We start from the raw sequence: 17,213 nt of genomic DNA on the forward strand, positions 1-17,213 counted from the left end.
AATGGGAGGTCCAACTTGAGTAGTGAGAAGATCTGGCTGGTGATGCTTGAAGGTTGGTAAAGTTTGAAACAGCAGTGAAGAAAAGTGAGACAAGAACCAATTATAGAGTAATAAAAGGACTGCCTTGCTGCAGTGAAAGCCTAGTCGAAATTAGATAACATAAATTTATCATGGATCTAATCAGCATGGCTGCATAACTTTATCCAGCTCTATCCAGCTTTATCCACCATGTGAGTAAGATGGAAGAAGTAGATTATTCAAGAAATAGAGTATTCAAGAATAAGTATTTTTAAAGTTTAAACAGATATAGTGATATGGGATTTGTGGACAGTGCAATATTAAATTGGCTAAATATAGAGACAAAATTGACAAAAAAGGAAAGTAAAAGTACTCATTGATAACCTGGAAGAGTACGAAGGGATGGTGAGAGAGATGGAACCAAAACTAAAAAGGAATAAGATCTAATGTGAGAGGTGACAATCATCTTTGGGTTCTCTGAAGAGAGCAAGGAGCATAAATGACAAAGAATTTTAACTGTAATATTTAAGAGAGATTTTGGTTCTACTTTAATGCCCCAACACATCAAAGAGGTGGATCTGCATTTCTGAATATTATGCATATAATAGTGCAAGCTCTGTTAGGTCCTATCAAGTTCAAAAGGCTCCAATATAAGTCCTGCAACAACAGGCTTATTATGGTGGTCATCTGCAAGCCAAATTAACCAAAGTGTCTAATTACTAGGAGACTCCTGGGTTTATTAATTTTTTTGGCCACAGCAACTCATATACTCTACAATCCAAGAAATTAAAGAGTTGTACCAAAATTGGTAAAACAAGTAACTAAAACCAAGGAAATTATAAATCTCTCTAGTACTCAAGATAGATTTCAAAGAGGAAAGGTCAATGAGGAGTTACAATGGAGAAACTGGCTGATGAAATGACTAATGAGAATAAAAAATCATAGGATTTCATGTAAATTTTAATGTAAGAAGTTAATAAAGGCACAGTAAGTTAGTGACAGAAAACATATATAAACATTACTGATAGAAATAATGTAGCCATTGTCATCTTCAACATAGAGAAGAGCAAATCCAATTTCAATTGATCAATGATGGACAGAATCATCTACACCCAGAGAAGGAACACTGGGAAATGAGTGTAAACTGTTAGCATTTTTTTGTTTTTCTCCCCAGGTTATTTTTACGTTCCGAATCCAATTCTTCTTTTGCAACAACAACAACAAAAAAAATTCAGTTCTGCACATATATATTGTACCTAGGATATACTATAACATATTTAATATGTATGGGAATGCCTGCCATCTAGGGGAAGGGGTGGAGGGAAGGAGGGGAAAAATTTGGAACAGAAGGGAGTACAAGGGATAATGTTGTAAAAAATTACCTATGCATATGTACTGTCAAAAAATGTTATAATTATAAAATTAATAATAAAAAATGCTAGTAAAAGAGCAAATTAAAAACCAAATTCAAACACTAAATTTGAAATTCTAAAAATAAAAGGAGAGATCAATAAAACTGAAAGTAAAAAAAAAAACTATTGAATTAATAAATAAAACTAAAAGTTGGTTTTATGAAAAAACCAACAAAACCAAGATAAATCCTTGGTAAATTTGATTAGAAAAAGGAAAGAAGAAAATCAAATTGTTAGTCTTAAGAATGAAAAAGGAGAAATTTCCACTAATGGAGAAGTAATTAGAGCAATAATTAAGAGTTACTTACCCAACTTTATGCCAATAAATTCGACAACTTAAATGAAATAGAAAAATATTTTCAAAAATATAGATTGCCCAGATTAACAGTGTAAGAAGTAAATTAATTAAACAGTCCCATTTTAGAAAAAAGAAATAGAACAACCTATTAATCAACTCCCAAAAAAAAAAAAAATCCCCAGGACCAGATGGATTTATATGTGAATTCTACCAAACATTTAAAGAACATTAACTCAAATGCTATATAAAGTATTTGAAAAAATAGGAATTGAAGGAGTCCTACCAAATTCCTTTTATGACACAGACATGGTATTGATACCTAAATCAGGTAGGTTGAAAACAGAGAAAGAAAATTATAGACCATTCTCCCTAATGAACATCAATGCAAAAATCTTAAATAAAATCTTAGCAAAAAGGTTACAGAAAATTATCTCCAGGGTAATACACCATGATTAAGAAGGATTTATACCGAGAATGCAGGGTTGGTTCAATATTAGTAAAACTATTAGCATAAATTGACTATATCAATAACCAAATTAACAAAAACCATATGATCATCTCAATAGATGCAGAAAAAGCATTTGATAAAATCCAACATCCATTCCTATTAAAAAACATTAGGGAGTATAAGAATAATTGGACTTTTCCTTAAAATAGTCTGTAGCATCTATTAAAAACATTCAGTAAGCATCATATGTAATGGTGATAAACTGGAACCATTCCAAATAAAATCAGGAGTGCAACAAGGTTGCCCATTTTTACCATTACTATTCAACATTGTATTAGAAATGTTAGCTTAGACAATAAGAGATGAAAATGAAATTAAAGGAATTAGAGTAAGTTATGAGGAACCTAAATTATCACTCTTTGCAGATAATATGATGGTATACTTAGAAAACCCCAGAGATTCTACTAAAAAGTTATTAGAAATAATCCACAACTTTAGCAAAGTTACAGAATATAAAATAAATCCACCTACATCCTCAGCATTTTTATACATCACTAACAAAATCCAACAGCAAGAGGTACAAAGAGAAATTCCATTTAAAATAACTGTCGATAGTATAAAATATTTAGAAATCTATCTGCCAAAGGAAAGTCAGGAACTTTATAAGCAAAACTACAAAACACTTTCTACACAAATAAAGTCAGATTTATTAAGTGCTCCTGGATAGGTCGTGTGAATATAATAAAGATGACAATACTATCTAAAGTAATCTATTTACTTAGTGCTATACCAATCAGACTCTCAAGAAACTATTTTAATGATCTAGAAAAAATAACAACAAAATTCATCTGTAAGAACAAAAGGTCAAGAATTTCAAGAGAACTAATGAAAAAAAAAAAAATCAAATGAAGATGGCCTAGCTGTACCTGATCTAAAACTATATTATAAAACAGTGGTCACCAAAATGATTTGATTTTGGCTAAGAAACAGACTAGTTGATCAGTGGAATAGGTTAGGTTCACAGGACAAAACAGTCAATAACTATAGCAATCTAGTGTTTGAGAAACCCAAAGACCCCAGCTTTGGGGATAAGAATCCAGTATTTGACAAAAATTGCTGGGAATTAGTATGACAGAACCTAGGCATTGACACACACTTAACATTGTACACAAAATCAGATCAAAATGGGTTCATGATCTAGGCATAAAGAATGAGATTATAAATAAATTACAAGAACATAGGATCATTTACCCCTTAAACCTGTGGAGGAGGAAGGAATTTGTGACCAAAGAAGAACTAAAGGTCATTATTGATCACAAAATCGAATATTTATATTATATTAAGTTAAAAAGCTTTTGTATAAATAAAACTAATGTGGACAGGACTAGAAGGGAAGCAATAAACTGGGAAAACATTTTTACAGCTAAAAGTTCTAATAAAGACCTCATTTCCAAAATATAGAGAATTGACTCTAATTTATAAAAAATCAAGCCATTCTCCAACTAATAAATGGTCAAAGGATATGAACAGACAATTCACAGATTAAGAAATTAGAGTGTTCCAAATCATTATTGATTAGAGAAATTCAAATTAAGACAACTCTTAAGATACCACTACACACCTGTCTGATTTGTGAAGATAACAGGAAAAGATAATGACAAATGTTGGAGGGGATGTGAGAAAACTGGGACACTCATGCATTGTTGGAGGAGTTGTGAATGGATCCAACCATTCTGGAAAGCAATTTGGAACTATACTCAAAAAGCTATCTAACTGTGCATACCCTTTGATCCAGCAGTGTTACTACTGGGCTTATATCCCAAAGAGATCTTAAAGAAGGGAAGGGACCTTCCTTGCTGTTTGTGGCAGCCCCTTTTGTAGTGGCTAGAAACTGGAAATTGAAGGGATGCCCACCAATTGGAGAATGGCTAAATGAATTGTGGTATATGGATGTTATGGAATATTATTGTTCCATAAGAAATGATGAATACAGAGATGCTTGGAGAAACATACATGAATTGATGCTAAATGCAATGAGCACAATCAGGAGATCATTATACACTTCAACAACAATACTACAAGAGGATCAGTTCTGATGGATGTGGCTCTCTTCAACAATGAGAGGTTCCAAATCAGTTCCAATTGATCTGTAATGAACAGAACCAGCTACACCCAGAGAAACAACACTGGGAAATGACTATGACTATGGACCATAACATAACATTTCTACTCTTTCTGTTATTGTTTGCTTGCATTTTTGTTTTTTCTTCTCAGGTTACTTTTACCTTCTTTCTAAATCTGATTTTTCTTGTGTATAAATATGTTTACATATATAGTATTAAACATAAACTTTAACATATTTAACATGTATGGGACTACTTGTCATCTAGGGGAGAGGGTGGAGAGAAGGAGGGGAAAAGTTGAAACAGAAGTTTTTGCAAGAGTCAATGTTGAAAAATTACCCATATATATGTTTTGTATGTAAAAAGGTATAATAAAAAAAAAAAAGAAAGAAAGAATTCATGGGGATTTAATAAGGTTAAATTGTTTACATTTCTACATGGGAAGAATTTTTATCATATTATATTAAGACAATTAATTATAAAAAAGGTCTATCTACATAGATCAAGGGAATAGGCATGGATCTATTATGCTAGAATGATCTCAAAAAATAGTGTGAGAAATAGGGAAGCACTTGGAGAAGGGAAAGAAAGAATAGGGAAGTTTTCTTATGTAGAAGAGGTACACAAGGAAGAGTTTTTCTAGTACAAAAGAAAATGGGAAGAATGGGCAAGATTTCAGCTTCATTCTCATCTAAACTGGTTCCAAAAGAGCAGAAGATAAATATGTTTGTACCTATAGATACACATATATACATATACACATACATATACATATACACACATACAATTGGGTATAGAAATCTATCTAACAGAACAGATAAGTAGAAAGAGAAGGGGCTAAGAAAAAGAAGGGCATGACAAGAAGGAGAGTAGATTAAGGGTGACAGTGATCAGAAGCAAAATAGATTTTTAAAGAAAGAGAGAGTTAAAAGAGAGAGAAAAGCATATAGAAGAAAATAGGAAGGAGGGAAACATGCCCTTTGTAATCATATCTGTGAATGTAAATGAATGAATGAACTAACCCATAAAAAGGAAGAGGATAACAGAAAAATTTAGAAACCATATATGTTGTTTATAAGAAACACACTTGAAACAGATAGTTAAAATATGAAGCTAAAACAGAATGTATTATGCTCTAGATGAAGAAAAAAGGCATGATTAGTTTTTTTAATTAATTTTATAATTATAATTTTGACAGTATATATGCATGAGTAACTTTTTAATAACATTATCCCTTGTATTCATTTTTCCAAATTTTCCCCTCCCTCCCTCTACTCCCTCCCCTAGATGACATACAATCCCATATATTTTACATGTGTTACAGTATAACCTAAATACAATATATGTGTGTAAATCCAATTTTCTTGTTGCACGTTAAGTATTGGATTCCGAAGGTATAAGTAATCTGGGTAGATATACAGTAGTGCTAATATTTTACATTCAATCCCCAGTGTTCCTTCTCTGGATGTAGTTGTTTCTGTCCATCATTGATCAGCTGGAAGTGAGTTGGATCTTCTTTATGTTGAAGATATCCACTTCCATCAGAATATGTCCTCATACAGTATTGTTGTTGAAGTGTATAGTGATCTTCTGGTTCTGCTCATTTCACTCAGCATCAGTTCATGCAAGTCTCTCCAAACCTTTCTGAATTCATCCTGCTTGTCATTTCTTATAGAGCAATAATATTCCATAACCTTCATATACCATAATTTACCCAACCATTCTCCAATTGATGGACATCCATTCATTTTCCAGTTTCTAGCCACTACAAAAAGAGCTGCTACAAACATTTTGGCACACACAGGTCCCTTTCCCTTCTTTAGTATTTCTTTGGGATATAAGCCCAGTAGTAGCACTGCTGGATCAAAGGGTATGCACAGTTTGATAATTTTTTGGGCATAATTCCAGATTGCTCTCCAGAATGACCGAATTCTTTCACAACTCCACCAACAATTTATTAGTGTCCCAGTTTTCCCACATCCCCTCCAACATTCATCATTTTTTTCCTGTCATCTTAGCCAATCTGACAGGAGTGTAGTGGTATCTCAGAGTTGTCTTAATTTGCATTTCTCTGATCAGTAGTGATTTGGAACACTCTTTCATATGAGTGGAAATAGTTTCAATTTCATCATCAGATTGGCTGACAGGAAAAAATAATGATGAATGTTGGAGGAGCTGTGGGAAAACTGAGACACTGATCCATTGTTGGTGGAGTTGTGAAAGAATCCAACCATTCTGGAGAGCAATCTGGAATTATGCCCAAAAAGTTATCAAACTGTTGATCCAGCAGTGCTACTATTGGGCTTATATCCTAAAGAAATACTAAAGAAGGGAAAGGGATCTGTATGTGCTAAAATGTTTTGTGGCAGCCCTTTTTGTAGTGGCTGGAAATGGAAAATGAATGGATGCCCATCAATTGGAGAATGGTTGGATAAATTATGGTATATGAATGTTATGGAATATTATTGTTCTGTAAGAAATGACCAGCAGGATGAATACAGAGGCTTGGAGAGACTTACATGAACTGATGCTGAGTGAAATGAGCAGAACTAGGAGATCATTATACACTTCAACAACGATAGTGTATGAGGATGTATTCTGATGGAAGTGGATATCTTCAATAAAGAGAACATCTAATTCTATTCCAATTGATCAGTGATGGACAGAATCAGCTACACCCAGAGAAGGAATACTGGGAAATGAGTGCAAACTGTTTGCAATTTTGTTTTTCTTCCCAGGTTATTTTTGTCTTCTTCCTGTGCAACAATAAATTTGGTTCTGCACACATATATTGTGTCTCGGATATATTATAACACATTTAACATGTATGGGACTGCCTGCCATCTAGGGGAGGGGGTGGAGAGAAGGAGGGTAAAATTCGGAACAGAAGTGAGTACAAGGGATAATGTTGTAAAAAATTACCCATGCATATGCACTGCCAAAAAAAATTACAATTATAAAATTAATTTTAAAAGGCAGTGTTTATCAAATAGAGATTTACAATAATCTTTATGTTCCATTATATATATGAAAATGCTCTTTTTGGATTACATATTTGTTTTTTCCAATTTTTTTTTTAACACAGTTATTTAAAATTTTGAATTCCAGGTTCTTTCCCTCCCTTTCCTCCATGATATAATGAGCAATCAGATAGAGATTATACATGTGCATTTATGTAAAATTTTTACATATTAGTTATTTTATGCAAAAAGACTCAAGTAAAATAATTTTTAAAAAGCATGCTTCAAAACAAATTCAAGCAATATCAATTATTTTTAAATTAATTAATTAATTTTTTACAAAAAATTTTATGCATAGATAATTTTCCTTCATTGACAATTGCAAAACCTTTTGTTTCAACTTTTCCTCTCTTTCCCCCCCACCCTTCCCCCAGATGGCAGATTGCCCAATACATGTTAAATATGTTAAAGTATAAGTTAAATACAATATATGTATACATGTCTAAACAGTTATTTTGGTGTACAAAAAGAACTGAACTTTGAAACAGTGCACAATTAGCCTGCAAAGGAAATCAAAAATGTAGGCAGACAAAAATATAGGAATTGGGAATTCTATGTAGTGGCTCATAGTCAACTTCCAGAGTTCTTTCACTGGGTGTAGCTGGTTCAGTTCATTACTGATGTATTGGATCAGTTCTTTTTCTAGAAGCAGATAGCATTCTTCCTAGTCCTTTGGAATTATCTTCAATCCCTGTATTGCTAAGAATAGCAAAGTCATTTACAATTCTTCACAAAACAATTTTGCTGTTACTGTGTACAATGTTCTCTTTTTTTGTTTTATTTTGTTTTAACTTTATCATGCATCCATTCATGTAAGTTTTTCCAGGTTTCCTTTCCTTATCTCTCAATACCATGATATCACAATCACATACCACAATTTGTTCAACCATTCCCTCAAATTCTAAGTCTTTGCCACCACAAAAAGATTTGATATGATAGGGTTTTTTCTTTTTCTTTGATCTCCTGATCTAGTATTGCTACTGTTGAGTCAAAGAGTATGCATAGTTTTATAGCTCTTTGAGCAGTTTTATAGCCTTTTGGCTATAACAGAACTCATCCTTTTGGATCAGTTCACAATTCCACCAACAATGTATTAAAGTACCTATTTTTCTATATCCCCTCAAACATTTCTTATTTCCTTTTTCTATAACATTAATCAATCTTGTGGATCAGATATATTACTTCACAAGTGTTTTAATTTGCTTTTTCCTAATTTTTGATTTAGAGCATTTTCCCCATATACATATGGGTAGCTTTTATTTCTTTTAAAAACTGCTTGTTCAAATTCTTTTGACGGGGTCTTCCGGCCAAGATGGCGGAGAGGAGGCACACAGCTGCTTGAGCTCCGCGTTTTCTCTCAGAATTTACTTCATGACAAGCCTTGGAATTAATGCTTGACCAGAAAAAACCCCACAAATAATTACCAACACAAGATATTCTTGAAATTCACCAGAAAAGGTCTGTATGTGCTGGGCCCAGGCTGAGGACAGGAGCTAGAGTGAGGCAGGCAGCTCACATTGATCAGACCTGAGAGGGAGGGGTGCAATCTCTTCCATTTCTGGGAGAAGACCTTTACCCCAGTGTGGATATTCTGTCTTGGCAGCAAGCCAGGATCAGCAGAGAAGGTGTAAACACTGGAGGTAAAGAATAAAACCCCCGGAAAGCTAGCGTCTCTTGGGACCCAGCCACCCCCACCCCCACCTGGAGTGACTCAGCACACTCTTAGAGCCTCAGAGCACAGACACAGCACAGCCATCACTGTCCTGTTAGTGCTTCGCTGCTGTCTCCCGCAGTCTGTAGAGGAATCTCGGTAACACCATCCAGCCCCATCCCACCCCACCCCCCCAAAGCACACCAATTGTTTCTCTTGTCAATTAGTTTTCTTCGATTCCAGCTCTGACAAAATGAACAAAAAATTTAAAAGGGCTCTAACCATTGACAGCTTCTGTATGGATAGAGAGCAGACTTCAAACCTTGAGGAGACTAAAAGCAGACTGTCTCCAGCAGAATCCCCTAAGGGGGATATGATCTGCTCCTCAATACACAAAACTCTCGCAGAGGAAATCAAAAAGGCTCTCACAAGAGAGATGGGAAATGGAGAAATGGGAAAAGGAAAGAGAAAGGGAAGCTTGGCAAGAGAGTCTGGAGAAGTCATCCAGAGTGGATAAAGAGATCAAATCATTGAGAAATAAAATTAGTGAGTTTGGAAAAAGAAAACAGCTCTCTAAAAAATAAAATTGATGAAATGGGAAAAAGAATCGAACAAGTAGAAATGAATGACTCAAGGAGAAACCAAGAAGTAGTCAAGCAAAACCAGAAAAACGAAACAATTGAAAAGAATGTCAAGTACCTAATTGGAAAGACAACAGACCTGGAAAACAGATCCAGGAGAGACTATTTGAGAATAATCAAATTCTTTGACTATCATTTGGAAATAACTCCTATTTTCATAACTTTGTCTCAGTTCTCTATATATTTGAGAAATGAGAACTTTATCAAAGAAATCCTATAAATTTTTTCCTATTTTTTTCCCTTCTTTCCACCTAACGTGAATTGGTACTATTTGGACAAAATCTTTTTAATGTAATCAAAATTATCCATTTTATTTTCCATGATTCTTCCTAATTTTTACTTGGTTGTATATCTTCACCTTATCTATGTATCTGAAAGGTAATTTTCCCCCACACTCCTCTAATTTGCTTGTATCACTCTTTATGTCTAAATCATGAATCCATATTGACCTTATCAAACTTGGTATGTGGTGTGAAACTGAGATCTATGCCAAGTTTTTCCACACTGCTTTCAAGTTTTCCCAGGATTTTTTGTCAAATAGTGAGTCTTGCTCCAAAATCTTGGTTCTTCAGACTTATCAAACACTAGATTACTATGGCCATTTATTTCTGTGCATTGTGTACTCAATCTATTCAACTGATCAACCATTCTATTTTTCATTGAGTAGTGAATTATGATTATCACTTTGCATGTATAATTTGACACCTGATACTGTTAGATTTTCATCCTTCACTTTTCAATTAATTCCCTTGATAATCTTGATCTTTTCTTCCTCCAGATGAATTCTATTCTTATTTTTCTAGCTCTATAAAATAATTTTTGATTATTTGATTTAAACAATATGTAATAATTTAGGTGGAATTGTCATTTTTATTATATTGGCTTGGTCTATCCAGGAACAATTAATATTTTTCCAATTGTTTAGATCTGATTTTATTTGTGTGCAAAATATTTTATATTTATGTTTATTTAATCCCTGGATTTTTCTTGACAGGTAAATTCCTAAGTATTTTGCAGTGTTTAGAGTTATTTTAAATGAAATTTATTTAAATGAAAGTTATTTTAAATGAAATCTCTTGCTGCTGAACTTTGTTGGTGATATATAAAAATGCTAATGATTTATTTGGGTTTATTTTCTACCCTGAAATTTTGCTAAACTTGTCAATTACCTTAATTAATGTTTAGTTGGTTCTCTAGGGTTCTTTAAGTCAATCATCATATCACTTGCAAAGATTGATATCCTTAACTTCTTTCTTATTTGTTTTTGGGAGTTAGATTTGTGCAGTTCTAAGTGAAAAAAATTGAGGTCCCCTACTATCATAATTTTATTGTCTATTTCCTTCCATAACTCATTTAATTTTTTCTTTAGAAATTTGAATGCAATATCATTTATTTGATGCATATATGTTTAGTATTGATACTTAGTGATCTGGGGAACTTTTTAACTTTCAATTTTTCTTTTGTCTAAGATAATAATTGCAAGTTTTTTTTGCTTTAGCTAAAGCATACTAAATTCTCTAGGGCTTTAATTTGTCTGTTTCTTTGCTTCAAATGTGTGTTGATTTTTTATTTATTTGCTCCTTTGTTCATTTATTTATTTATTTATTCCTTCATTCATTTATTTTTGGATAAGCATATTGTAGGATTCTGGTTTTTTAATCCACTCTGCTATCCACTTCTGTTTTATGGATGAGTTCTTCTCATTAACTTTCACAGTTATGATTACTGACTGTATTTTCCCATCCATGCTAGTTTTCTTATTCTGACCATCACCTCCCCTATTCTACCTTATCTTCTCTGTCTTCACCTTCTCTTGTCCCCAATCTCTGCTACTTCTCTGCAGTGTAAGATGGATTTCTATATTCAAATGAGTGTTTATATTATTCTCTCTTTCAGCTAATTCTGATGAGAGTAAGGTTTTCAAGAATAGCTCAGCACTACCATATTTCCTTTCACTGAAAAATTCTATTGTGCCTTTTATGCCTTCATTCCCCCTTCTTCCAGTACACTTAGGATTTTTTTTTTTTTTTTGCTATCATCCCATCATAGCCAACTCATACCTGTGCCCTCTATCTAGGTATATTCCTTCTAATTGTTCTAATGATAATAATAAAGTTCTTAGGAGTTACAAGTATCATCTTTCCATGTAGGAAAAGTAAGCAGTTTAACCTTGTTGAATTCCTTATGATTTCGCTTTCTTAGCTTTTATGCTTCTTTTGAGTCTTATATTTAAAAATCAAACTTTTTGTTTAACTCTGATCAGGAATGCTTGAAACTTTTCTATTTCATTAAATATTCCTTTTTTTCCCTAAAGGAATATACTCACTTTTTCTGGTGATCTTTTGCCTTCTGGAACATCATACTTCAAGCACTCCAAATCTTTAATGTAGAAGCTGCTAAATTTTGTGTTATTTCAATTATGGCTTCATGATATTTGAATTGTTTCTTTCTGCTTATTTGCCATTTCTTCTCCTTGATCTAGGGGCTCTGGAATTTTGCAATATTTTTTGGAATTTTCATTTTGGTATGTCTTACCCTCTGTTTCTAAGATAGCAAGGCAGTTTTCCTCAATAATTTCTTGAAATACAATGTCTAGGCTCTTTTTTTAAACTTGGCTTTCAGGTAGCCTAATCATTCTTAAATTATCTCTCTCCTTGATCTCTTTTCCAGTTCAGCTCTCTTTCAAAGAGCTATATCCAAAGAGATATTTTTTGCAATTCATTTGATTTCATTTTATTGTTTCTTATCATGGAACCTCTAGTTTCTGCTTGACCAATTCCAATTTTTAGAAAATTATTTTCTTCAGTGAATTTTTGTACCTTCTTTTCCATTTGGCCAATTCTACTTCTTAAGGAGTTGTTTTCATCAGTGAAGTTTTTTTTTTTTTTTTACATCTTTCCCCATTTTTCTGTTTCCTTAACCAAGGTGTTGACTCTCTTTTTATTATTTTCTTGTTTCACTATCATTTTTTCTTCTCTCTTAATTTTAAAAATATTTTTGAAATCTTTTAGGAATTCTTGGGAGAAGGGGAACTGAGACCAATTTATATTTTTCTTTGAGGCTTTGCATGTAATCATTCTGACATTGTTGTCCTCATCTGAGCTTGTGTTTTCATCTTCTCTATCACCATAGTAACTTTTTATGGTTAGGAGGCTTTTCTAAATTTTATTTTTCTATCCTTTTTTCATTTTTCTAGCCTATTTCTTTTTTATTTTCTTTTTTATTTATTTATTTATTTATTTATTTTTTTTGCTGAGGCAACTGGGGATAAGTGACTTGCCTAGGGTCACACACCTATGAAGTGTTAAGTGTCTGAGTTCAGATTTGAACTCAGGTCTTCCTGACTTCAGGGCTGGTGCTCTATCAACTCCACTACCTAGCCTATTTCTCTATTTCCTCTAGCCTATTTCTTAACTTTTAACTTCATGTTAAAATTGGACTTTGCTCCTGGAGTAGAAGGGACACTGTCCAAAACTTCAAGTTTCTCGTGTTCATGTTGATAGAATTCATTCTGGAGACCTGTAAGTTTTTAGCTCCCTTAAAGTGGTATGTTCTAGGGAGAGAGGTATAACCACTGCTGTTCTTGTCTGTGTTCTAGCCTGTGAGCAACCCCAAGTACCCTTTTTCATCTTGTAAGTGTGACCAGAGCCCCCATTTCTCTGTAGCTTCAAGTTATATTGTGCTGGTGCTCCTTCTCACCCTGAGATTGTGACCTGGATCCCTGTAAAGGTAATACAATAGAGTTCTGAACCTGTTAGGATTACTAGGTGAGAACTCAGGTTGTCTGGACAGTGACAAGGTGAGAATTCAGGTTGTCTGGACAATTACAAGGTGAGAACTCAGGTTGACTTGATAGAAGGAGTAAGCTCATTGGTTGAAGTGGTTCTTCCCAGAAGCCCTTGCATTATCCCACGCCCATTCTCTGGGAGGATAAAAGAGGCAACATTGGGCCTGGAGAGCAGATTGGACTAAAAGAGGACACCACTCCAGAGATAGGAGAGGTCTCTGAATTACATCAGGCCTGACGGGGCTCTCTGCAGGAAGGGAAGTCACTTCTCTGGACAAGAGTTAACAGCAACTGCCTGGAGACAACGGTTCATTACAGGAAGAAGAATCTGTCTGAGAGATTTGAGTAGACACAGCAGATCTCTTCCCAGAGAGTGATCCGGCAGCTTCTGGAGACGACAGCTTGCTACAAATGGCGTCCACACGTGGGGCCAGGACTTTTGCTTATCCTGACAAGAGGAGCTAGACCAGACCTTTGCAATTTGGTGCCCGAACAGGGACAGACACAGTCCTGATTCCAGTGGAAAAGCCTCCCATCCAGATCTCAGTCTCTCTGACCCAGAACCGTGAGTAACAAGGAAACTTTGTTAAAGATTAAGTGAGTGTGCTAATAGATAAATAAGGAACTTAACTTGTTAACGGCTAAACCAGCAATCTCTTATAGTGAAATGGGGCAAACACCTTCTGTTCAAGGAAAATGTTTAGAGAGCATCATCAAGGTTATGAAAAGCCAAGGATTGATTATAATTTTAGAGGAGATTACTGAACTTTTAAGAACTGTGAAGGTCATATGTCCTTCTTTTTCTCTGGAAAAAGAATTGGATCCAGATGAGTGGAAATTAGTAGGAGAGCAATTAGGTGAACACTACAATTGCCTTTGTGACATTTTGCCCTTTGGTTCCAGACCAAACTCAGTTTCCAAAGATACAATTCATACCTACAATTTAATCCAAATGGCTTTAAAAAATGTTATTCTAAAGGAAGAGATGAAGGAGCAAAATGGGGAGGTGTCAACTAAACTAGGTGAAAAGGATGAATCAGATAACAATGAAGATAAGTACAATTCTGAGCAACAGCAACAGGAGCACCTCCCATCTCCTCCCTCAATTAACCCTTCAGGGGTGGAGCAAGAAGGAGGAGAGGAAGAGGCAGAAACACAAACAGAATTGTCTGTGAAGCAGTCTAAGCCTATGACAAGATTAGAAAAAGCATTGGTTAAAGCTAAGGGAGAAGGACAGGATATAAGTGATTTTATACATGCATATCCTGTGATTGAAGAGATTGACTCTGTAGGACATAAAAGGAGAAAATATGCACCTTTAGATTTGAATAAAATTAAAGATTTGAAAAAAGGTTGTACCCTTTATGGGGCTACATCAGCTTATGTCAAAATGTTACTAGATGGTTTGTCTTATGAAGTCCTAACCCCAAATGATTGGAAATTCATAACAAGGACATGCCTGGAACCTGGAGAAAATTTATTATGGCTTGCGGAATTTCATGAATTATGTAAAATTCAAATCAGATGCAATTTGGAAATAGGAGTTAACACACAATTCACTTTTGAGCACTTAGCTGGTAAAGGTCGGTATGGAGAGAATTCAGAACAGACTAATTATACCATGACAATATATGAACAAATTGCTAAGGCTGCAATAAAAGCTTGGGGTGTCCTCCCTGGACAGAAAGATCGCGGAGAGGCTTTCACTAAAATACAGCAAGGTCCCAATGAACCTTTTGCAGATTTTGTGGGACGTTTACAAATTGCTGTCAAAAGAACTATTGGAGAAAATGCAGCTACAGAAATAATGACTAGACATCTGGCTAAGGAAAATGCCAATGAGATTTGCAAAAGAATTATATGGGGATTAGACAAAGATGCTCCTTTAGAGGAGATCATAAGATGCTATGCTACAGTGGGAACAAATGCTTTTTACACCCGGACAATGATGAACGTGGAAAGACAGGGTCCCTCCTGGCAAGGGACTTCTAGAGAAACTCGGAGATGTTTCCAATGTGGAAAAATTGGACATCTAAGAGCTCAGTGTAGGTATGGAGATACAGTGAGAAGACAGGGTGAAAGAAGACCTAAAACCCCATGTCCAAAATGCAACAGAGGATTCCATTGGGCATCAGAGTGTAAACTAATTCAGGGAAATGGGATGAGGGGCCCAGGCCCAGGACCCCAGGCAAAAAAGACTTGGGGCATGATGGCAGCTGATGTTACACCCAAAGAGCCTTTAGAAGGTCAGGACTCTGATTTGATCAACCAGCAGAAAAGCAATCACATGGCAGAAAGAGATTACCTGATAAGTGAGCCAAAAGGCAATCAGATTGCAAAAATGGATTACACTTGGGGAGAATACAGGCTTTTTAAACCAACAGGGCTGTATCCAGTGCAAACAATTCCAATGTAATTGCCAGATGATGAGAAGAGATTTAGAAAGTGGTAAATAGAAGGTAATTAGATAGGTTAACTGCCTGGGAGAGAGGGTTTGCTTGTATTTCTTCAGCAGGAGAAGGAATCAGATGGGTGCCAACGAGTCGTATTTGCCTTGTCCATCAGAGAGAGACAGAAAAAGAGAAAGACCTCAAAATAAAGGAGAAAATCTAAGAAACATCTGGTATTGAAAGAGCATGGCTAATAAAAAGACTGTTAAAGAACTTTAAAACCAGCAGGAATCATTGGACTTCCTCACACAAGATGAGACTAATGGACAATGGACTTATGGACATTTATAAATTTTCAATGTATGATTATTTGATTATGTTATTTGTTATATACTTCTAACATGTTATGTTACTATGTTACTATGTGCTTATGTAATTTATGTAATTATGTGTAATACTTCCCATATTGATGGATTTATGTTTCAAGGTCATGACTGTCCTATGTTCTAAATCAAAAGAAAGGGGGAGATGTTAGGATTACTAGGTGAGAACTCAGGTTGTCTGGACAGTGACAAGGTGAGAATTTAGGTTGTCTGGACAATTACAAGGTGAGAACTCAGGTTGACTTGATAGAAGGAGCAAGCTCATTGGCTGAAGTGGTTCTTCCCAGAAGCCCTTGCATTATCCCACGCCCATTCTCTGGGAGGATAAAAGAGGCAACATTGGGCCTGGAGAGCAGATTGGACTGGGGGAGGATAGCACTCCAGGAAGAGGAGAAGTCTCTGCATTACATCAGGCCTGACGGGGCTCTCTGCAGGAAAGGAAGTCACTTCTCTGGACAAGAGTTAACAGCAACTGCCTGGAGACAACGGTTCGTTACAGGAAGAAGAATCTGTCTGAGAGATTTGAGTAGACACAGCAGATCTCTTCCCAGAGAGTGATCCGGCAGCTTCTGGAGATGACAGCTCGCTACATGAACCCAGTGCCAGAAAAGCATCCTTAGTAATTTACTTCAGACACGTTATCTGACCCTTTACTACATGTGGGATAGAGCTCTAGAAGTAGCCACTGTTGATTCAAGTCACTTCAAGGCCTACTGCTAACTTCCCAAGGCTACTAGTTGGCTACTGGCTTGCTCAAGCATGGGCTGTGCTGTACTGTATTTTGTCAGATAACAGATATTTCCTGTCAAATTTTTAGGTGATCTTGGGTTGGAAAATTGTTTCACACTGTCCTTTTGTTAGTTCTAATGCTCTATTATTAATTTTGAAATGTTAAAATTTTTAGGAGAATTTAGGAAAGCTTATGAGTTGCTACCTTTACTCTGCAATCTTGTTAGATTAGCATGGTTTTGATAATTTTTCCCTAGCTTTATTCAGCAGCATGTGAAACTATTTGAAGAAACGTTATAGTGAAAGATAACAA

The sequence above is a fragment of the Sminthopsis crassicaudata genome, chromosome 4 (genome assembly GCF_048593235.1).
Source record: "Sminthopsis crassicaudata isolate SCR6 chromosome 4, ASM4859323v1, whole genome shotgun sequence".
Taxonomy (NCBI): Eukaryota; Metazoa; Chordata; class Mammalia; order Dasyuromorphia; family Dasyuridae; genus Sminthopsis; species Sminthopsis crassicaudata.